This window comes from Orcinus orca, chromosome 3, assembly GCF_937001465.1.
Source record: "Orcinus orca chromosome 3, mOrcOrc1.1, whole genome shotgun sequence".
Classification (NCBI taxonomy): Eukaryota; Metazoa; Chordata; class Mammalia; order Artiodactyla; family Delphinidae; genus Orcinus; species Orcinus orca.
This window is the reverse complement of record NC_064561.1, coordinates 176,707,350-176,731,824: the sequence shown is the minus strand read 5'-3', so window position 1 is coordinate 176,731,824 and position 24,475 is coordinate 176,707,350. Positions and strand designations below refer to the sequence as shown.

Sequence of the window (24,475 nt, the reverse complement as noted above, 5' to 3'; positions counted from 1 at the left end):
GTAGCAGAGAATGAGGCAAAAGTCAGCACTCTTTTATCTAGGGCCTGACTTTGAGCTCGTCCCTTGGGCAGTTTGCAAGAAGTTTCCTGGTACCTCAACAGAGCACTGGCCCATCTGTTCAGTCTTCAACAGCTCTGTGGAGAGCAGTCCACGGTACAAGCCAGAGCCCGGCTGCAGAAGACAGTGGAACACAATCCCCTGAAGCCCCCAGCCCACCAGGGAGCAGGCTGCAGCCATGACAGCTGAGCATTGTCATGCTGGCTGGAAAGACACAGATCCTTCCCAAATCAGAGAAGTGACTCATAATCTGAAGAATCCATACTGCTGTGTTGAATTGCATCCTCCAAGAGAGATACATTCAAGTCCTAACCCCTGTACCTGTGAATGAGACCTTATATGAAAATAGGGTCCAGGACTTCCCTGGTGGTGCAGTGGGTTATAATCCGGGTTTGAGCCCTGGTCCAGAAGATTCCACATACTGCGGAGCAACTAAGCCCGTGCGCCACAACTACTAAGCCTGCGCTCTAGAGCCCGCCAGCCACAACTACCTAGCCCACGTGCCACAACTACTGAAACCCGTGCACCTAGAGCCCATGCTCTGCAACGAGAGAAACCACCGCAATGAGAAGCCCACGCCCTCAACGAAGAGTAGGCCCGCTTGCAGCAACTAGAGAAAGCCCGCATGAAAGACCCAACGCAGCAAAAAAAAATAATTAATTAATTAAATCTTAAAAAAAAAAATTTAGCCAAATTTTCCATTAAAAAGAAAGAAAGAAAGAAAATAGGGTCCTTGCAGGTGATCAAGTTAAGATGAGGTCATTAGGGTGGGCCCTAGTCCAACATGACCAGGTCCTTATCTAAAGTGGAAATTTGACCACAGACATGTCACAGGCAGAGAGAAGACGATGTGAAGAAGGCCAGGTGATGACAGAGGCAGAGATTGAAGTGATGGAGCTACAAGCCAGGGACACCAAAGACTGTTGGTCCCGCCAGCAGCTGGAAGAGGCCAGGAAGTGTTCTCCCCAGTGTCAGAGGGAGACGGCCCGGCTAACACCCTGATTCCTGACTTCCAGCCTCCAGAACTGTGAGACAGTAACTACCTGTTGTTTTCACTGCCCAGTATGCGGTGCTTTGTCACAACAACACGGAGAAACCAACACACTTACCTCAAAGCAGAAGCGTTGTATCTATTCGTTATTGGGTTAGCCATTGCTAGGTACTTTCTACACATCAAGAAAACTTTTCTAAACACCAAGTCATATGCAGGAGATAGATAATGAACAAAGAAATATATAAGAAAATGTTAACGCTACACAGAGAATTAGTAGGGAAAGTGTCCAGTGGCTGCACTGGGTGGTCAGAGACTGGTCCCTGAGGAAGGGAGGCTGAGAGGTGAACAGCTAAGCAAAGCCCTGAAGTGGAAACGGCAGTGGCATTTCTGAGGAGCAGAGGGGACAAGTCAGGGTCAGAGAGATGGGGCAGAACTGGAACCAGAGTGTCTTGATTCTAAAAGTCTTGTGTGCAGGGACATCTCCAAACACTACCTGTATCAGTTCCCTGTGGCTTCAGTAAAAAAGACCACATACTAGGTACCCAAATACAGGGAAATTTACTTCCGCAGTTCAAGAGGCCAGATGTCCAAAATCTAGGTGTTTAAGCAGGGTTTGTTCCTTTTAGAGACTCTGAAGGAGGGTCTGTTCCTTGCTTCTTCTGCCTTCTGGTGGTGGTTGGTGCTCTTTGACGCCCCTCACCTTGCAGATGCAGGACTTCAATCTCTGTCTCCATCTTCATCTGTGTCCAGATTTCCTTCTTACAAGAACACCAGTCATCAGGGCTTCCCTGGTGGCGCAGTGGTTGAGAGTCCGCCTGCCTATGCAGGGGACACTGGTTTGTGCCCCAGTCCGGGAAGATCCCACATGCCGTGGAGCGGCTGGGCCCGTGAGCCATGGCCGCTGAGCCTGCGCGTCTGGAGCCTGTGCTCCGCAACAGGAGAGGCCACAACAGTGAGAGGCCCGCATACCACAAAAAAAACAAAAAAGAACACCAGTCATCAGATTAAGGCCTCCCCCCATCCCAGTATGACCTCAACTTAACTCAATTACATCTTACATCTGCAAAGACCCTGTTTCCAAACAAGTTCCCTGGTACCTGGGGTTAGGACTTGAACTTGTCTCTGGGAGCACAACCCAACCCATACCAGTACCAAAGGCTTACTGTCTCTGGCAGGGGATGGGAACAGCTGGACGCCCTGACACATGGCTAAGTGTAGCCCAGTTTTGGCCCAGACACAGTGCCAACATGGCCCAGATGGCCTACAGATATAAAGATACTTCATGTGCAGGGAGAAGAGTGAAACTAGACACACAGCAGCTGGCGATGAAGACTCGGCAAGAGGAAGGATGCTCAAGTGGGTGCCAGGAGGAAGATGGCTGATAATTTATCCCCCACCCAGTGCCCCCCCAACACACACACACATGCACACACATCCATGGTGCCTCAGCACAATGCATGTCCCCTGGAACTGACACACAGCCCCAGAGAAAGGGGAGGAAGACCCCAAACCTACTGGAATCACACACCTGGCACATGGCAGAGGGGGGACCTGGAACAGACATTAGAGGTGGCCCCGCTCTGCACACCTGGCCTTGGGGGAGGTTTTGGTCCACGTCATAGGAAACCTTCTGCAGCCACCAGGCCCAGGCCACAGCCTTCTGGAAGTAAGGCTTGTCCAGGCTGTCCAGTGCTGGGGTGGACACTCCTGTGTGGTGGTCCGCCTTAGGGACCAGAGGGCCAAGCAGACAAGCCTGGTCCAGTGATACAGCCCAGTGTAACAGCCCCATCCCAGATTGCACCAGGTCCCAGATCCCCAAGGCATGATGGAGGAGAGGTCTGAGGGGGGAGCACAGAGCTCTGCTATTAAAACCTGTGGGGGACACAGAAGCAGAAGCACCATGGCCCTGCTCCCTGTGACCAAGGGGATGCAGGGGAGAGAGGCTTTCTCCCAACCTGGGACCTCAGGAGCGCGGAGCCTTGTGGGCACCCAAAGAGCTCTGGCATTTGCATGGCAGTGAGGCCCCCGGGGGTGGCAGTGCCTAAGGGGTGGTGATGCTGCAGCAGCATCAGCCCTGAGGACCCTCCACATGGTCAGTGCATGAAGTCGGCAGCTCCGGGGGCTCCAGCAGGACAGGGGGAGCGGGCCACAGGGAAGATGATGGGATCACTTCATGAGGACCCATGAGACCAGCCCTGGGGACTCCCAGCACCAGAGGGACCCTCAGAGCCCTCTGGCACAGCAGGAGGGGACATGGTCAGAAAGCAGCAGTCTTCACTGTGAAGACATAGCCTGGGGAAGCTCTTGTTCTCAAAGCATAGGGTGGCCCATGGGAGTTTGTCTGTTCTTAGGATGGTGAAGTAGCCAATTTCCAAACTCCTACCTACCTGTTCTGTGATTCCCAACAGTATCATGACAAATTAAACAGTACTCGGCCACTTGGCTGTCATTCTGTGCTGACGAGGATGCCAAAAAGGTCTGTGGTTAGAAACTGAGTGTATGTGTCCCCCCAGGATTCATATGTTGAAGCCCTAACTCCCAGTGTGGCTGTATTTGAATATAGGCTCTCTGAGCAAGTAATTAAGGTTAAATGAGGTCATAAGGGTGGGGTCCTGACCCAAAAGGATTCATGTCCTTATAAGAGAAAACTCCAGAGAGCTCATTCTCTCTCTCCCTCCCCACGCACACACTGAGAATAGCCATGTGAGGACACAGCAGGAAGGTGGCCATCTACAAGCCAGGAAGAGAGCCCCGAATGAACTTTTTGGCCAACCCAATAGTACAGCTCTCCTTTCATTTAGGCTATCTTTTATACTCTACTATGAAATTTTATAGATTTCTTCATTTAGGTTTTAACATTTCTTTGTTAGGTTTTGCATCAGTTAAAGATGTGTTCACTTGTGAGCTAGAGAAAATCTAAACAGCAGTGACTGTAACAAGTAAGGTTCTCCCTCCCTTCCTCCCTCTTCCTCCCTCTCTCCCCTCCCCTTGCCTCCCCTTCCTCCTTTTCCCCTGTCTCCAAGAAGCCCAAGGTAAGGCAGTCCAGGGCCAGAGATCATCTGGGAACAGAGCATCTTCTAGTCGTTTCTTCCACCATCCCCAGCAGGAAGCTTTCACGCTGTGATCACAAGAAGACTGCTATACCTCCTGGCATCTTGTCTGTATCCTAGGCAGGAAGAAGGTGGCGTTTTCTTCTTATCTGGTGAGGAATGCCCTCCCATGGAATTCTGCCTATGTTTCCTGAAGCATGTGACCTTCATCACATGGCCAACCGTAGCTGCAAAGGATGCTGGGAGATCATGTATTTTTAGGTGAGTATATTGCCAACACAAACAAAATTTCAGGGTCTTTTAGTAAAGAAGAAAAGAGAGTGGCTATGCTCCTGGCATGGTGGCCACAGGTCTGCTCTCAGGTACCTAAAAGATTTTGTTGCTATTATGAAGGGGATTGTTTTTTTTTCTATTGCAATCTCTAATTAGTTATTGGTAGCTAAAGAAAAATTAAAGATCTTTCTATGTTCAACTTACATTCAGCACTCCTGTTAAACTAATTTATTGGTTCTAGTCATTCATCAGGTGATTCCTTTGGTTTTTCAAACTGAACATCTAAAACATCTGAACATAATCACAGTTTTATTTCTTCCTTTAAATTTTTTATTTCTTTCCTTGAAATGTGGCTAAGATGTATAATATAGGAGCAGTGACTAGACTTCAATTTTGTTACATCATTAAATAAGTAGGCCCCTATGGTTTTCTGGTATACATTCTTTTTTTTTTTTTTTTTTTTTTCCGGTACGCGGGCCTCTCACTGTTGTGGCCTCTCCCGTTGCGGAGCACAGGCTCCGGACACGCAGGCTCAGCGGCCATGGCTCACGGGCCCAGCCGCTCCGCGGCATGTGGGATCTTCCCAGACCGGGGCACGAACCAGTGTCCCCTGCATCGGCAGGCACAATCTCAGCCACTGCGCCACCAGGGAAGCCCAGGTATATATTCTTTATTCGTTCAAGGGGCTTCCTTCTATTCCATTTTCTCCATGTTTATGTGGTGAATGAACATCTATTGTGGGTTGGGAGAGGGAGGTTAGCATCTATTATGAAAACCATGGAGGTTTGGGTTGTTTTTTTTTTTTTTTCATTTAATTTCAGGCAGTTAACCACACTGATAAATATTCTTTGTTGAAGCAACCCTAACTGGCTCAAGATGTACTACCCTATTAATAAACTAAAATACAATTTGCTAATATTTTTTTTTGGTTCTTGCATGCACATTCATAATGAGCCTTTGGAGTTTTTTTATTCTTTCCTTGTGTGGTTTTGATAATGTGTTTTCTACTAACTTCATAAAATGGGTTGGTTAGCATTCCATCTTTTTCTACACTCTAGAATAGTTTCCCCAAATCTAAGTTATCTTTTGACTATTTGGTAGAACTCATCTATTAAACTGTATGGCGTTGGTGGCGTTTGCTTATTGATCTTTGTCTATCATTTCCATTGACTTTATGATTGTTTCTCTACTTGTTCTTGGGTCTATCTTGATTATTTGTATCTTAGGAACGTTTCAATATCAGCTACTTTCTTAATATATTAGTATAAAGATATTTAATTCTTTAAAAATTTTTAAAGGTCAAATATAGCTACAGCTATGGATCCTTTTTTGTTTCCTCATGATATTTATTTATGCTTTCTTTTTTTTATTGATTATATTGGGTTGGCCCAAAAGTTCATTTGGGGTTTCCTGAATGAACTTTTTGGCCGACCCAATACCTGCACAAAGCTTGCCAATTTTATTTGTCACTTTAAAGAACTTGCTTTTGGTTTTGTTGATTAACTCTACTGGACTTTCTGGCTTTCTATTTCATTATTTTCTGCTCTAATCTTTATTATTTCCTTCCTTCCACTTTCTTCAGGTTTGTTTTGTTGTCCTTTTTTTAAGTTTTTTTTTTTTTACAGCTAAGAAAACTTAGCTCATTTCTTTCTTGTTTTCTAATAAACACATTTCTGGCTCTAAATTATCCTTTGAGTAATACTGTGGCTTCATCTCACAACTTTATATGTACAACTTTTAGAGTCATTTGGTTTTAAGTAGTATAACTTCCATTTTGATTTTCTTGTTAAAACATGAATTTTTTAGAAGGTATTTTTTTAATCTCCCAATGCATGCAGGGGATATTCTGTCTATCTTTTTGCTGGTGGTTGCTGTTTTCATTGCACCGCCTCCAAAGAATAAGGACTGGTGACTTCAATCTTGGGAAATTGCACATTTTCTTTGTAGCCTAGGACATGGTTAATATTAATAACTTTTCCTGTATATTTTTTAAATGAGCACACTCAGTTGGGTGCAGAGTTAATTTTTTCAAATCCTTGATAGTCTTATTAATTATTCTTTTACTTGATCGATCCATTTTTGAGAATTGTTATTTGTTTCCTGTGGCTGCCATAACAAATTGCTACAAACTTAGTGGCCTAAAAACAACAGAAATTTATTTTCTCACAGTGCTGGAGACCAGAAGTCTGAAATCAAGGTGTCAGCAGGGCCGTGCTCCCTCCTGAGACCCTAAGAGATAATCCATTGTCTGCCTCTTCTAGCTTTTGGGGGCTGCCCACACTCCTTGACTGGAGGCCACCTCACTCCAATCTCTCCCTCCATCTTCATAAGTCTCCTCCTCTGTGTGTGTCTAATTGCCCTCTGCTTCTCTCTTATAAGGACACTTGTGATGGCAGTTAGAGCCCACCTGGGTAATCCAGGATGATCTCATCTCAAGATTCTTAAGTAATTACATTTGCAAAGACTCTTTACAAGCAAGGTAGTATTTAGAGGTTCTAGGGATTAGTATGTAAACATATCTTAGGGCCACAATTCAGCCCAGTGCAACAGGGCTGTGTTAAACTCTCTTCAGTTCTAAGTTGGTCAATTTCTCCTTACAATTCAAAGAAATTTAGCTGTAAATATTTCAAAGATGTGGTCTTAGGTATAAACAATGTCAAAACTATTGTATCTCCTTGATGCATTTTCACTTTTATTAATATGAAATATCTGTCTCTGTCCTTCTTAAACTTCTCATTTCAAGTTCTAATTTATCTGTATGAATATTGCTACATTTTCTTTTTAGTTAATTCTAAAACTTTCAGAGTCATTTTGTTTCAGCCTGATTTTTATTTCACCTTTATATCATCACAGCTGATAAATGTGGGCTTATCTCTGCCATTACAACATATTTTTTCCCTTCACCCTGCTTTCTCTAGGCTCCTTTTGACCCTATGCTCCCAAATGTGACTTCTCTTTACCCCTCTGCACACCTGAAACCTTAGCCTCAGCTGTTTCCAAGTTCAATTACAACTTCTGCGGTAAGTTTAGATTCTATGAAGAATGCCATAACTGCCCCCAAAGTGCACAGGTCACACTTCTTTCAAGCACAAGCTCTGAGAACTGTGTGAGTGACCAGTTACTTTTCCACTTTGCCAGAACTCCACCAATATTTCCACGCTCCCAGCAAAGAAACCTCTGGCTCGATATTTCAAGTGCACTCGCTATTTTAAAATGCATCCGGTCACACTGTTCTTTAGTTGAGAAATAATGGGTTTCAAAGCATCCTGTAGACACAGCCAAAGCACACACTTTGAGAGTTACTTGGGAAAGGGGCTCCGTTTTAAGGGCAGCTAATGAAAGGTGAACAAACCCCGTCATTTGTCATTCACTGACTTTTTTTTAACCAAGCTCCGGCAGAGTTGATTCTGAAAAGGACAGAGTTACATAAGGGCACCAGTGTGCCAGGGAGAGCAGGACCATGGGGGCAGAGTGAGTGCACCTCTTCACCACCCAGAGCAAACATTCTTGGCTCAATTGAGCTGCAGCTGCTGAGCTAGTAAAATCCCAGAAAAGAAGGAACACAGTGAATCAAGAGACAGAAGTAAAAGAAGAAAGCGCAGCCAAGAGAACCTCCAGGTAAGGCAGAGGCATTAGAGAGAAAAGGAACTTATACCCCAGAGAGTACACTTAGCTGAGGCTTCTCACATTTCTACTATCTGTGTTACAATCCTCTGGGTTCAAGTAAAAGAATGCTCTGTCCCAGTCATCATTCATGTTTCTTTTAAAGGCACAAATTCCAGCATAGGCAATTTCGATGAGAACTGAACTATTTATTTACTGGAGTCTTACTTATGACTGTTGTATTCAGGCAAGAGAAAAGATCCGGCTCACATAGAAAGCGGGACTGGCTTCCTCTCTCCTACGACTCCAGAGGGGGCTTCCGTCGGACCCAGAACGAGAGCCAGGTATAAAATCTCGGCAAGGCCAAGGGCAGCACCGCTCAGCGAGGGAAGTCATAAACCAGATGGAAAGACATCCTCGCCCCGTACTTTCCCAGAACGTATCCTCAGGTCTGGGGTTTAACTCACTCTATGAACCAGTTTCCACGTCTGTAAACAGGTGACCGGGCATCCACAAATTCAGAACTGCCAGGAGGAAATATTGGTGAGGTGATTAGACACACTGGCCACAGGAAGTGCTGGGTAGGAACCTAACAGCCCGCACACAGAGGCCAGGTGTCTCTGCCAGGGATGAGAAGGGCCCCGGGGAGAGGACGGGGCCTGGGAGAACTCTGGTCCCCACCTGTCACCCCAGCTCCGTGAACAGCCTGGGCAGGACCTTTCTCAGGATCAGTATCTCCGGCTGTGAGAGCTGTGAGACCAAGGGGCAGCCCACCTGTGTCATCAGACCACGGGGAGCAGAGCAAGTGCTTCTTGCCATGGACTGTCCATCTCACCCCGGAAATTGTCAGCAAGGGACAGAAGGGGAGCCAGGTAAGGGCTTCTAGCCACCTCCACCTTCAAGGAGCTGGGAGCTAAAGCCGCTGCTCCCTCCAGGGCACTAGGTCCTTCCCGCATGTCCTCCAAACCTCTGTGGGAGGTGAGGCTGTCTCTGGGGTCTCCTATTCCTTCTACATGTCCACACCCTCTCCTCCCCTAACCCCAGCCAGGCAGTCAGGCCCCAGGTGTGGTCACCTGCTGCCCCGAGTAGCCCTCTGGCTCTGCCTATCCAGGGAAGCCATGCCCTTCCATGCCCAGGAACTTATCATCTACCTCCTTCCACCGGGACTCACGTCCAGGGACCCTGGAAGGGACACGTGTCATTGGAACCAACTAAGCATTCATCCCCTTTCTAACAGAACTCAGGTCTTCTTCCGAGGAAGGGCTTCTCCCACCCCCAGCCTCACCGTGTGCGGTACTGGTGGGACAGTAAACACAGGTGCTGGCAGGTCCCTAGCACCTTCTCCAGGAGATCACTCCCCCAGGGCCCTGGGGACCCTGGGGAGGGCAAGGGGCCTCGTTCTGGCCAGCCATGCGGGAGCTAAGAGGCCCTTCTCATTCCTTTTGCCCTCCCGTCCCCCGTCTGGATGCAAATGCAGCCGAGCCCTTGGACCCCACGAAGGGAGGAGCCTGGGCTCCTGAATCGCCACGTGGACCTTGCTCAGCAGCCAGGACACCCTCACTGGACTTTTACAAGAAAGCAGCTTCCACGGGGCTCAGTCACTGAAATGTGAGGTCTTGCTACACGACCTAAAGCCTCCCTGAGGACCGAGGTAAATGGCAAAGACACTGAAACATCACGCATGGAAGGGTGGATGGTTCCAAAAGACAAGACTTCTCTGACATCATGTTCTGTTTCGCTCTGAGTGTCCACACTGAGCCGTCTCCCAGCCCCCAACCTGAAACCCAGTCCTAGTTTTATTTGAAGTCACAAACCCCCTACGACTGTGTCCTGCAGTCCTGGACTGCAGTCTCCAGGACTCAATCCTTGCCCTCGGGCTTCCCTTCCTGCTGGCCCTCATCCCGCCTCTTCCCAGGCTTCAGGCTTCGTGACACCTGCACTGACTTTTTCTCAAAAGGCCCTGGGGGGGGGGGCGGGGACCTTGGGGAAGTTTGGGGAGGAACTCTATGGAGAGGCGCCCAGACAGCTGGGTGGGCTGATTCACTGCAGAGAATCATCAAGGGCGGAAGCATCACCCATCGCCCCCAGAGCCAGCAGGACTGGTTGGCTGTCTTCTTCCCTCCAGGTTTCATGACGCTTAAAAGTCTAGCATTGCTCAGGTCCGTTTCTTTGCGAACATCGCTTTGCGGGTGCTTTCCCCCGCGAACTCTGAGTGTCAGTGCTACCCTTCAGCTCAGCTAAGCCTCTCTCCCGGGTCCTCCAGGTGAGCGGGCGGCACTGCCTTCCTGCCCCTCGGCCGTGTGGGAAGGCTACTCCCTGCCCTCCTGCACTCCCTCTCCAGCTGGCCCTGCATCCCGTCTCTTCTCTGAGGGACCCCTCCGGCCCCATGTCCATGCAGACCAAGAGGACGGATGTGTGGCACTTCCAGAAACCTCCCTCCTCTCAATGGCAGATCTGCCGGGTTCTGCCATCCCCCTCCCCCAGTCTCACCGTTCTCAGCACATCCTCCACGCTCACAGGACCTGATACCCTAACACAGGCGGCGGGCACGCCACTGGGAGGGAGATCAGTGTGTCCAGTGGCCCTTCAGTCCACGTTCACTGAGCACCTGCTGTGAGCCCAGTAGAGAGCAGGGACCCAGCCTCAAGGATGGGGAAGCAGGCTCCGCCCTGCCCTGGGGGAGCCACCGTCACCAAGGTGGCCGTCATGGCATGAGGCAGCCAGGGTTTTCCAGAGCCTCACATGGGGTGGGAAAGGGCTGGAAGGGGTCAACTGTAGTGGGAAGGGAACTCAAGACTCCCACATACAAAGCCAGTCCCTCCTCGAGTCCAGGGTGCCCTGGGCTGGCCAGCTGTCAGCCTTCTGCCCTGCTTTGCAAGGTGGATTCAGTCCAGCAATACACCGCTTGATGTGACGCAACCCTTGGCTTGGCCAGGGTCCGTGGATGAGGCCTCTAGGTCCTTTCCAGACTCAGCCACCTCAGGTCCCCAAGCTGGAGACCCTTCCACTCCTGGGCCACCCAAAGGGCTGGGTCTCCCCAGGCCCCTCACTTTCTGAGGCTCCCTATGGTAAGCAGCGCCTTCTTACGTAGGAGGGTGTCTTGCCCAGACCAAAGTCTCTCAAACCCTCTGTGGGCAAAGGCCACGTTTTTATTTCGATTCTGCCGCCCAGGGACACTTGTGTAAAATTAACAGTAAGAAGTTCCTAGAAAAGTGGAAGGAAGAGAAAGACATACAAAATATGCACCTAAATTTTTCATAATTAGCCTCCATAGACATAAAATTACTCTATGAAATTGCCATGGAAGTTTGTAAACACCCTCCATCGACCCTCATCTCACTGCAGAGGGTAACACATAGTTGTGTCTGACACGATCCACAGAGCACCCTGGAGCGATGCTGCCCCAGACCAGGGGTGAGCACATGACCCCCAGGCCGGCCAAATCATCTGATCATCTACGTGCTCTCTGTGGCTGCTCTCATGCTCGGGAAGCAGAGCTGAGTAATTGAGATGAGCTCTGCCTATCTGGCCTTTTACAGAGAAATGTTTGCCGACCCCGCCCTAGGCCATTTCAGGGGACACCGTCCATCCATCCTTCTCAACGCCGCTGGTCTGCTCACATCTATGGCTACTCACTCACCTTCTCTTTTCTTATTTTCCATGAGAAAATTACATCGGTAATAACGATGAGATGATATTCACTGAGGATATTAGTCTCCTAGGGCTGCTCTAACTAATTACCACAAACTGGGTGGCTTAAAAGCACAGGAATGGATTCTCTCACAGTCCTGAAAGCTGGAAGTCTGAAATCAAGGTGCCTCCAGGGCCAGGCTCCCTCCAGAGGCCCTAGGAGAGGATCCTTCCTTGTCTCTTCCAGCCTCCGCCAGCCTCTCAGGGCTGCCGGCGTTCCTTGGCTTCTGGCTACGTCACTCCAGCCTCTGTCTCCTCACGGCTTTCTTCCCTATGCATCTACCTTTTCCTGTTCTGCCTTTTTCAGGGGCATCTGTCACTGGACTTAGGGACTATCCGCATATCCGGATGATCTTGTCTCAAGATCTGCAACTTAATGACATGTGTCATGACCCTTTTTCCAAATAACCCCGGGGTTCGGTCACGGTCACTGGTCCCTGGAGTTACAACCTGGATTATCTTTACCTTTCGGGGAGGCCACCATTCAGCCCACGACACCCAGTGTTTGTGCCAGGCGGTTCTCAATTGAATATCATCCTCCCAACAGGTTTATGACCTAGGGACTGTTGTCCCATTTAATAAATGAGTAAATCACATCCCCAAGGGAGCACAGAAGGGGCAGACCCAGGATTCAGGTCCAAGCAGCCTGGTCCGGAGCCCACACCTGTAACCACTGAGAACACCCCAGCCCCGGCATCACTGAGGGCCTTTGTTCCCCGCACTGTGTGTGTGTCGTGCCCTTTACTCCTCACAACCACCATGGAGGGGGTGGACCGCAGGCCAAGCCCTGCAGCTGGGCCTCCCCCAGGCCTCGGAGTCTCGGGCATCTGCCCCAGATGGGAAGTGGGGCGGGAGCGGCACCCACCTCTCAACTGCGTGGCCCGGAGCGGCACTTCCTGTTCACAGCCCGCTGGTCAGCACCAGACACACCCAAGGGGGCCTGGGCCACCTCCCCACACGTACTGAAACTATTTACAAAATGTTCAAAATTCTCAGGGTTTCGGCACACAGTTAGCATTGAGTCATTCTCAATGAGTAAATGAATGTATGAATGAATGAACAAATGAATGAAGTTAACCAGGGGAAAACGAAGGTGCCTGCACAGCTTGGTCAGCTGAGGGAGTGGACAGGTGTAGCCCAAGGCACTGCTAGCCCATATTGGTGATTTCCTGCAAATTCTTAAAAGGCACCCCCTTCTTCAAGACTTCCATTTATCAAAAAATCATCATACTATACCAATCTTTGTTAGAACAAGACAGTTTACTGCCATCTACTGTAGTAAAATATACAAAGCTGCACCCTCTGTGATGTCAGTGGTGCCCCCTGGATACGGGCACCACTGTGCAATGCACAACCTGCACAACTGTACAGAGCAGCTCTGAGTGTTGATGGTGAGACCAGATGAGCAGCAGTGGCCAGGCCAGTCAGCAAATTGGAGTCCAAAGGTGTGAGGGGATCTCAGGAAGGACCTAATGCTGCTGGTATTGGCCCCTCATATTTTAACTGCTGGTGGAGAAAAGATATGGGGAGTGAAGCACAGGCTTCTTGCACCCCCAGAGGGTAAACATGTCTAATTTCCAGACCCCATGGTCCGGAAATGGGTCAACCAGATGCCCCAAGGAGCAATCAGACGCATGCCTGTGGGGCTGTCTTGAGCCCTGGCTGGGCTCTGGTTTTGGAAGGGCAGCCTGGCCAGTGGATGACTCCAACCGATGGCAGTGTCATATTGGTTTCAAAGGTCTGTGTGACACCAGGCTGCCAGAATGGTGCTGACATGCTGATTTTGGAGATTCTCACTCATGTCAGACACAGGACAATTTCAGGGTTCTGAGCTCCTGAAAAGCCACTGCTGACCCGTGGACCTGAGCCAAGTGTGCGGGTCTGTGGATTGGCTCTTGTGCACCTGTGTTCCACCCACAGTGCTGCCTCTGGTCCCCAGCACCCAGGGACAGCTGGGGTGCTAGCAGGTGTCCTTTACCCTGGCAGGCGGGGTGTGGGGGGTCACCCCAACTCTTCTGCAGTCTCCACGCCACATGGCAGGCGGTCCTGAGGCGGCTGCACCCATCTCCTCTTAAGACTTCCCCGACCATTGCCTCACAACACCGTGGGGCTTTGGAGACATCCTCTTCCAGCTCCAATCAACATGGTGACATCACACTCTTCCAGGCCAGCCTTTTTTATTTGATGTTTTTTTCCTGTTAAACAGGGTGTGTTGTTTTAGCAGTTTTAGGTTCACAGCAAAATTGAGCTAAAAGTACAGAGCATTCCCACATACTCCCTGCCCCCCACACACAGCCTCCCTCACCATCAACATCCTTTCGAAAATTTTTATGTCTATTATTATACTTTTTCACAAAGGAAAAATAAAATCAACATCAAGGCACACTTCACAAATGGGTGCAGAAAATTATGAGAACCACTGAGCACTTATAAGAGTTCACGTGCACACACACACACAATGGCCGGGACATACAGAATGCTATTTTTACAAACTCTTCAGCTCTTGGATAATTCAGGATTTGTCAGGCTTCCTGGTTATCTGAGAATACCTCGTGCATTGTCTCTGGGATAACTCAAGAGACTGTCTGCAAACCTTCAGGTTGACATTTTTACAGAAATAACAGTAAATCTAGTGGGACTCCTTTATGGCTGTACTTCCCTAGGTACAGGATGAGGGAGGAATACTCCCTGAACCAATGGACCAATCTTCTCACCCCGCCCTACCCCTGGGTTGTGGAGTGTAAAGCTGTGATCAACACTGAGAGAGAGCACATCCTAAGAACGCAGTGATGAGCATCTAAAGAGTTAAAAGACGCAGTTGGAAGATGTGCTGTTCTACCTTTATGCTATAAAATTAGTATATTTAACATGACCACAAAGAAGTTGTCATCCAAGTGTTACTGCATTCTCTGGGGCAGGGTTGCATTTGTAATCATCACTGACAAAGCACAGTAACACCCTAGAGGTTGTCCCTGGAAGCTAGTGTTCCTGGACAGCTCGAGGGACGATGTACATCGTGAATAATATAGTGTAACTAGCCCTCAGTAAGTGGTCCGGGGAGCTGCACAGGCAAGATGAGCTGTACTGTTTCAACACAAGCAGGTTCCAAAGAGCCATGTGTTGTGAGTGACCACAAGGTGAAGGATGTGGAATAATCAGGGACTGATGCCTTTGGCCATAAACACAACGAAGAGATGGTGCCTAGACTTGAACAGGAAGAGAGGGTGCCTGAAGAGGAGGAAGCACCTTCACATGCACTGGTTGGAGAATAAGTAAGTACGTAAGTATCTCTTCTCTACCGTGATTCCAAATCTTCGCTGATAAATCAATACACCTCAATGGGCCCAAGCATTTTTAACATGTTTCAGTCAAATTGTTAATATGGCCAGAGGCCCCACGAAAGAATATTTGCCCAGGATCCCACACAACCTATGGGAGGCCCTGGTAAACACCACAGTAGACACTTCTTGATGGGCCTAAGGAAAAGGAACTAATGGGCTCACAGATGAGAGCTGGGAGAAGCCAAGAGTACATCAGAGGAAACTGGAGAATGTGATAATAGGAAGGAGATTTTTAACAATAATAATAATAAAGGATTGATAGTATGGTTTGCATTTAAGAACAGTTATGTTGTCCCTACGTCTTATACTTTGGACAGAAGAGAAGAAAATCAGCTCTACACCTTGTCAGAAAATAAATACATTGAGATTTAGAAAGTATACACGCAACCCGGGACATTTTCTTCTCCAATAATATATCACTAACCTAGCCAACAGAACCAATAGAGACATTAATATAGGTTTAAACAAGTATATCTCCTAGGCAGATCCTTAAATTCCTTTAATGTTACATTAGGATATAAAATCGCTCATTTTAATGGGTTAGTAAATGCATAGTCCTTCAGAAGCCCCATTGACAAAAACACAACATAGGCAGAGGGAAATATACTGTTATTTCTGCTCTGGCTGTATTTCCATTTCCTAATAGCAATAATGAACTTGAAGCATTACATTTGCATACAGATAGGCCTAGATTCCTGTATCGCTGCGGCTGTACAGTTAAGCACGTCATTAATGTGCACTTCCCAGCCTCAAAACACAATTTAAAGGCCATTTTATGAAGAGCCAAATTACAGCAATGTACTTAAAGCATTAGGGCTGAGGCTTTTCCCAAAATTGTTGCCAACAGGGCAAGGTTCTATGGCACATAAAAGTCAATCACAAAGTTTTGAGCTGTTACAGCTCATGGATCCGGGCTGTTCTCTACATTTCTTAATGCCTACCCCCCCATCCATGGCATACTGCCACCCATTCCATTTCCCAAGCCTTGCCACTGTCCCTTCCTCCATCCCCCCTCCTTGCTCAATGACCACTGGGGCCATGCACAGCACTGAGCACCTGTGCAAATACAGGAATGCACAGGACCTACCCTCCAGCAGCTCAGAGGCTACTTAGGCCACCTGGGAGGCAAGCAAGCGCAACACAATGTGAGTATCACTGCCTTCCTGTCACCGTGAAGACAGAGAGAAAAGAACGTCTGCCAGGGCCCCTTTGAACAAAGCCTTGGTGAACATGAGTTCAACAAGCAAATGAAGGGACGGGGTGTGAGAAGTGGCATCCCCAGCAAGTGTCAAAGCACAAAGGTACGTTTAAAAACAAAACAAACTCACAAATGCACAGCTTTCTCAGGAAACAGAGGCACAGTGGCAGGTGGTGTGGCAGAATTGTAACACAGGGGAAGGGGTTGGAAAGTCAGGGCCAAGTGATGAACATCCCTTACTGTGAATCCAGTTCACCCTGCCGGCAACTGAGGGCCACCAAGGAGGTTTTACGTGTTTTGTTGGTTGCTTGCTTGCTGCTGCTATTGTTTCCTTGTGTAGGAAAAAGAGATGATAAGTATTCTGTAGAGCAGCAGTGTGGAGCATGACTGTGATGGCGTTAGAAAAGAGGAAGAACAGAGGCAGGGAGACCAGCTAAAGGCCATCCCTGTACTTGGGCACCAACCCAAGTTCTGAGTGGAACTGATGGACAGAGATCCGGGGCTGTGAGTGATATTTAAGAAGAGGATTCACCTCGGGCTTGGTGTCCAAAAAGAAGAGAGGGACAAGTTTCTACCTTGAGTAAACAGACAAAAGCTAACGCCATTTTTAAAACTTCAAGAACGTCAAAGAAAACACAGATTTGAGGGGTCAATAATTTTGACTTTGGCCATGACTTTTGTCTATCCACATGGAGAGGTCCAAAGGTCAAACTGAGGCAATTTGCAGGTGTGGAATTTGCATGGGTCCCAAGGGAGGGGTGAGGAGGACACAAGAATGGGGCAGTGGTCTTGCCAAAGGAAGCCAAAGTTGAGACCCTTCCCCCCAAAGGGGGAGACTGGTTTAAAGACCTTAAGGAACACCTAGAGATAAAGTCTATGAAAGTCAAGTGCTGTTGGCAAGGGCTGAACCCAGGAGAAAGCATCAGGGGTCACAGGCCTTGGAGGAACTGGACTTTCTGCCAGGTCACAGAGCAGGGTCATAAGTGAAGGGAGGAGGTGCTGGGGGCTGTCACACGTGGGGAGGAAGGGCCAGGGGTTGGTCTTATCAAGTCAGGTGTGGGTGGGACGAGTTCAACTGAAGATGCATCCACAAGATGGACCCCTAAAGGGCAAATGGAAACGTGGGTCTAGAATTCAGGAGAAAAGTCAGAGACACAGGGATGACTCCAGTAGTTCACACAGTAACTCACCATGTGCAGCTGGGCCCCCAGGAAAGCCCGTGGGTGGCATTTACCTTGGTGAATTCTCTGCGGTCTGGGGCTGGCCTCCAGCTGGGCAGCCCAGGTCTGTGCAGTGTCAGAGGGTGCAGGGCTGGGATGCTGACTCACACTAACGAAGCAATGCCATGTTCAACTACACCCAGACTTACCAGTTCACAGAGTGACATATAACTGTTGAGTGGCCTAAAGCCCCTGTTTAGTATAGCCATTGCGTTCTCTGTCTGTGAGTAACCTGGAGAGAAGACCTATGAGCGGTCACTTGGTGAGCAGGGAGTCAGGCCCTGTGAGCTACGTGGCCTCCCATGTGGTGGGAACAGCCTGGTGGCCTGATGTGCCAAAGGCCCCCAGGTGCCCCTACCTGGGTGTGCCTGACAGGCACGGGGAGCATTAGTCCCGCTCTTGTCTCCTTTCTCTTTGTTCCCCTCCTCCAGACAAGGTCTCTGTTGTGTCTCCATCAAATCACTCCCTAAATCCTACCCTATCATTCCAGCCTCAAGAACCTTCCATGCTCCCTAGTACCAAAGAATGGAGCCCAAACGCTGTCCCAAGGCTGCCCAGGGTCGGGCCACATCCCGCCTTTCCAGACTCACCGCTTCCAATATGATCGCACACATCCATTCACTACAGAAGGCAGTTAGTTGCTGCATCCCTGTCTCCTGCTCGCTCCGTGAGCCCCGAGTCCTCCTTTCGGTGGTACTAGTGAGGACAGTCCACATCAGCTGAGCCTCTTCTCTGCTCCAGGCACTGTGCAAAGGCCTGCTGAATACCTCTGGGTCCATCTAGTCCTCCACCCTGGGACATTATACAAGCCTTTGAACCCAGCCCTGAGCCTGGAGTCTACACTCTCAAAGATTCCACCACATGTAACTTACATGTCTGCACGGCACTTACGTGGTCCACACGGCACGATGTTTGTTTAATCAACAAGCGAATAGTTTAGATTTGTACTACGAGAAACCATGGATTAGAATCACGAAAGTAAGACCTTAAAATTAAATGCTTTGTTATCTTAAAACCAAATATTTTCCTTTACAATAAAATGAGATTGTCAAGACTGCTTCCCTAATTTTATTTATTTACTGAATTTTTTGGCCATGCCACGCAGCTTGCGGGATCTTAGTTCCCCAACCAGGGATTGAACCTGAGCCCACAGCAGTGAAAGAGCTGAGTCCTAACCACTGGACAACCAGGGAACTCCCTGCTTGCCTAATTTTAAAACCCATATTAATTTATTCTGTACACATCTCCTTGGAGGTGTAAGATTGCATTTCTTTTCACACATTCTGTCATTCAGACAGCTCCTCCCCCAGATCTCCAATGTAATCTGAAGTGACGAGGTTTTACTGTGGGAAGTGATCTCCTGCTGTCATGCGGCATCGTATAGGGGTTAAGCATCTTGACTTGAGACTTTGCCTTCTTGAGTGTAAAAGTTGGCTCTACCACAAAATTGCTGGGTGATCTTAGGCAAGTTAATTAACCTCTCTGACCCACATTTCTGCATCAGTCAAATGGGGGTATTCATCATGACCCATCCACCCCTCACTAGTGAGGTCCGCAGATAACCTGGGTATGGGATGGCATAGAGTAATCACTCAATAAACACCAGCAGTTGCTATTCTACACTATGTTCTAAAGACCTTGTTGAATATTTTATTTGTATTTTAAAATGGGATGAAAAGCTGTCTTTGCTCAATTCTATTCAAGAAACTCTTGGGAAAATTATTAAAATAAATAAATAAATATAAAATTAAATTGGGGGTGGTGGTGGTGTGATGAACTGGGAGATTGGGATTGACATATCTGCACTAATATGTGCAAAGCAGATAACTAATAAGAACCTGCTGTATAAAAAATAAACAAATAAAATATAATTTTATAAAAAGTTAATTGTAAAATTACTTGGTGATTATAAGCTGTGCACTACACCATTTTTCAACTTTTCTTTAGGTTACACAGTCTTATCAAAAAAAATGTTAAAAATATTTAAAATATTAAAGTGTGTTAAAGAGCAAAAAATTAAAGTAAAGTAAAATAAAATAAGTAAAACCACACACTTATTTTGGACCGATGGCCAATCTCTTTGTTTTCTCCTGCGTGGCCCTGTTGGAAGAGGGAGCACCATGCATCTGTGCCATAATCAGCAGCACTGACTCATTGCTAAATGAGAGGAAAGCTCAGGACTCTAAATTCTCAATCTTTCAGACAGTCTCACCATTTTCTAAGCATTGCACCAACATCATGAAATACTTTAAAATCAATAAAAACAGATCTGGCTGCAGAAAGCAATTATTCATACATTATCTAAAAACAATAAGGTAAAATATACTTTCCACTCAACTTTCAGGATTATATGTGTTACAGGTGAGTTTTTATTTTTAGCTAACTTTCCCCCCTTTCTTCTCTTTTTGCTCCAGTTGTTAGTTTCAGAGGGTCAGAGAGAGTTCAGTTGTAGAGAGAAAGTACTAAGTGCTGAATGGTTCTGTCAGGCTCCTGTATTTAAGGAGACAGAATTGCATATTACAAGAAAATGATTGTTCAGCTACCTTTTCATTAACAATTTGTCTAAAAGGAGACAGACTTAACTGCTTCTATTGAAGTTGGGAAGCAACAAATTGAATGTGTTCCATAAGGATTATGTCATACTTCAAACATACGGTGAGCTACAAACACCAAGACAGCACATTTGGAAATAGTGGTGGGTTCCAGGTTGTTTGGTGGCTGTTTAACTGAATAGCCATAAATTCTTCCAAAAAAAAAAAAAAAGGAACTTATCATTATCTGCACAATCTCAAGTGAAATACTGTAATGATTCTCTTTTATATATATTTTTGGTCCCTGACACATCACAGAAAAATTTCTTTGGGGGACCTATACGGAAGTTTACTAAGGAAACATTAGCTACAAAATACATCCCAGGTCAGTCCTTGTAACGGGTTTCCACGTTAGAGCGCAGAGGAGACCACCAAAGGTGAGGCGGGGAAAACTTCGGAATGAGCCCAGGGTTAATGCATAAAAGGCTTCGTAAACTACACCTCGAGACTGAGGTCCTGGGGCAAACAGTCCAACCAAGTTGCTTCCACATCCGTCTATAGAACAGGATGTCCATTTATTCCCCATCCTTACCCCATAATGTTCTAAATGAAATACTCTACTTTTCAACACTCCCAATGATAACATTAACTTGCATTGTCATAACTTATATGGCCAACAAGTATACAGCAGGTGAAAACCCCAGAACCCCAACTGCGGTTTATTCTGTTGTGTCTCTGAGACATGTTTCCACCAGGAAATCCACACTTGGTCAGTCATGGAAACATTACTCATTAATGTTGTATGTAAGTTCAAGTGCTCCGTGCCAAAACAGCAATTCTGGTTTCCTACTTAATAGAAAGAGATCACTAATTACTGCAGAGGGGGAAAAAACATACTGAAAAATGCCTAATTCCGCACAGAACAAAGGAAAACCACAGAGGCCACACTAGACCAAGCTGGTGCCAAGGGTCAGCTATGGGAAAAGAAGAGCATCATTAGAGAGGAGGAAGGGATGTTGTTTTCTAACGAATTTTCAAAGATACTGTTGTAGGTTAACAAGACTGTTGTCTTGTCATGCAGAAAAACACTAGAGCAGCTGTCCTCAAACCCTTTTGATAGCAAGCATTTTTTAACTACCCCTTTACTATCTTAAAATAGAATACATATAAAATATAGTCTATAAAAACACTCATTAAGGTGGCTCCTATCAAAAAAAAAAGACCAGAAAATATTAAGTGCTGGCGAGGGTGTGGAGAAATTGGAACCCTTGTGCACTGTTGGTGGGAATGTAAAATGGTGCAGCCACTATGAAAGATAGCATGGAGGTTCCTCAAAAAACTTAAGTATAATTACCATATTATCCAGCAATCCCACCCTGGGTATACATCCAAAGGAAATGAAAGCAGGAGCTCGTGTTCATAGCAGCGTTATTCACAATAGGCAAGAGGTGGAAATAACCCAAACGTCCATTGATGATGAATGGAAAAACAAAATGTGGTCTGTACATACTGTGGAATATTATTCTGCCTTAAAAATAGGAAGGATGTCCTGTCACATGTTACAACACAGATGACCCTTCAGGACACTCAGTGAAATAAAAAACTCACAAAAAGACAAATTCCGCATGGTTTCACTTATAGGAGGTACATAAAGTAGTCAAATTCACAGAAACAGAAAGCAGAATGGTGGTTAACAGGGGGTGTTTTTTAATGGATATAGAGTTTCAGTTTTGCAAGGTGAAAAAGTTCCAAAGATGATATAAAATATATATAAAATATATACATCCTAACGCAAACTTAATTTTAAAAATAATCATCACAGCGCCCTAAAACTGTAATAAAAAGGGGAAAATAAATTTGCAATAAAATGTACATATATTTCAACACAGAAAATCTCAGAGAAGGCAATACTGGAGGATGTAATGCAGTAGTCAGATGCTTGCTCCTGTTCTTAGAGACTTCATGAACACGAAAGCCATAGAGGTGAGTGGACAAGGTGACTACACTGGTAAGTCAAACCCCACAAGTGACTTTCCAGCTCTAACTCAGTCAAGTTCCAAGCAAAATGATTTATATGGTGGCTGCCTTCAGAAAATTTAGAGTAGCTCACACCTGTGCACGTGGAAAACAGAGAGTATTTTCACCCGTATGAAAGTCCCATGGCAGGAAACAACATGAGACTACGAATGTGCATCGCTCACCAGCTCTGAGTGTCGACATGGCATGTGTGATACAATTCAATAATTATTTTGTTTCATGAACAAGTAAATGAAAGAAAAGGAATCTGGGATTTCTACTCTCTGTTTCCTTGCTTTTCATAATCCCAACGCACTCCATGCAAAGGAAAACCCTTCCAAATGTAAAAGACAAGATGTAATCTTTGTCCTTCTTATGCAGCTTCTTAGAGACTGTCATTGAAGACACAGGCGGGCATGGAGAAACTCCTCGGGAATGAATGGCATGCTAAATGCTGTGGTTTAACCCAAAGTATCATGGGTTAGAATTCTCTTCCTGTGGATGACATGTTCAAAGGATGGTGATGACAAAAAGGATATTAGGAAGCTCTTTCTGCAGAACATATGGCCTAATTTTGCCACATTCTTTCCCCTTGAACAGGGCAATGGTGTCCTTGGTCAGTAACTCTGTGTGTTTCCTTAAGCAGTGCTGGGCATGGGCTTTGTCAATGTTCACTGGTAGAAACTATGTAATGTGTGGTTGTAATTGCTCAAATTGTAAGTATTATAAACGCAAACATCTACTGCATTATTTTTGTTGTTTTTAGGTCATTCTTCCCAAGATTTCAAGGCTTATGTAAATTTCGAGATGAACCATTACATTCCCTGCGAGTAAATTTTGAAATTCTGGAGGCTGCTTGGGTTGCGGTGTCTACTTGGCTGTACACTTGCAAAGGCATCAGTGAAAAGACCCCAGGAGCACCAAACATAATTAGAAACCTGATCTATGCTCAAAAAGGAAAGAAATAGTCACAGAAACTTAAATATTCAGGGTAATCACCTTTTAGTAAATAAATATTTAATTTTAAAAATTAAAACAAACAAACGAAAAAGAAAGCCCCATGGGACATTTGAAAGTCCGGCAGGACCCAGGGCAATCCATCCATGGGCAGTACTACCTCATGCACTGCAGGATGCAGGGTCCCTAGGCCATGCTCATTAAATGCCAGCAGAGCCCCCTGAACCTTGTCACAAGCAAAAATGCCCCTCCAGTTTCCATAATGTAGCACCCCCCAGGGAAAACCACCCCAACAGGAAGCAGTGAGAATTGCCTGACTAAACCATGAGACCCAGAGAGAAAATCAAGGGGGGGCCTCTTACCCCAGATTCTGTACTCTGCCAATCAAACAGCTCAGGCCCCACCCCTAGGCCCTTGCCCAGGGGAGAGCCACACAAGTCCCAGAATGCAAGCAAAGGATCCTCTCTGCAAAGCCATCTCAGGACAAAATTCAGATTTCGTGTTTTAATTTCTTTGACACACAGTTTATGCCCTCTCCACACAAGTCCCTGACGTGGAGTTTTATTTTACTTAAGACTCTTGAAAAAAAAAGGTTTCAGCCTCAAAGGAGCAAAGCACTAATGGTGAAAACCTATGTGCTGTTAGACCACTGAGGGAAGCATCCTTGATCTTCCTGATGGTCCCCAAATAATCCCCTGCTTGGAGACACCCAATCTGCCAACAACTGGCACTGATCCTGTATGGAACCTGAGTGTCCTTGCATTTTCACTTTGTGATTGGCATCTTCCTTCCTGCTTTGTGGAATTGTGTGGCCGCCTGGAGACTGAACAGAACTGGCATGGCTGCAATGGCACAACCAGCCTCTGCAGCTTCCTCTAGCCCCAGCATCTACCAGTGTTTAGAGGAAACAGAGACAAAGGGCGTAATGAGGAGTTACATCAAGGAGAAAACTATACTTAAATGCCAATCAGACACAAGTTAGCATCTTACCCACGTGCCGTACACAGAAGGAGAGGGGCAATGGGCTTCCTTCCAGGGCTAAGTCCACGTCAGAAGGATCTTTAGAGGTTCTAATGCCAGCCAGTTCTCCCTGCCCTCATGCATTTAACATACATTTATCGCACAATGATGTGTGCTGCTACTAATACTAAACACTTACTGCAAAAATGAGACCTAGTCCCTACACCCAAGCAGTTCCAACTGAGGGTGCTGATACTGCAACAGAGATAAACACAGCACCCTCGAGAATACTGTGGGGTAGGGCAGGGATAGGAGTTGGCAGTAAAAAGTGATAACTTCCCCCTCAGTAAAATGCCTGAGATCCTGAAATGATTAGGGCAAACGGGTTTCACATGCCTGAATGACTGAGAACATTAAAAACTGGAAGCAAGCTTTGTATCTAGACACAGCTGAGTCCAGGAACCTATTTGATATGCAATTTTCTACTTAGCAGAGCAGGTACGCAGAATTCAATTTGGGGGTGATCTGTATTCTATTCAGTTTCCACAATATCATTCAAATGTAGGCAGGGACGGGGAATTTATC

The 24,475-nt window shown here is 46.6% G+C and overlaps 1 long non-coding RNA gene across 1 annotated transcript in view; it reads right to left on the bottom strand.

Moving 5' to 3' along the window:
- Window positions 1–12,372: 12,372 nt before the first annotated feature.
- Window positions 12,373–24,475, bottom strand: part of LOC117203061 (uncharacterized) — a 55,603-nt gene continuing 43,500 nt past the window's right edge. The window contains exon 4 of the long non-coding RNA XR_007476580.1: window positions 12,373–13,862. This is a non-coding gene — a long non-coding RNA (uncharacterized LOC117203061). The remainder of the gene's footprint in view (window positions 13,863–24,475) is intronic.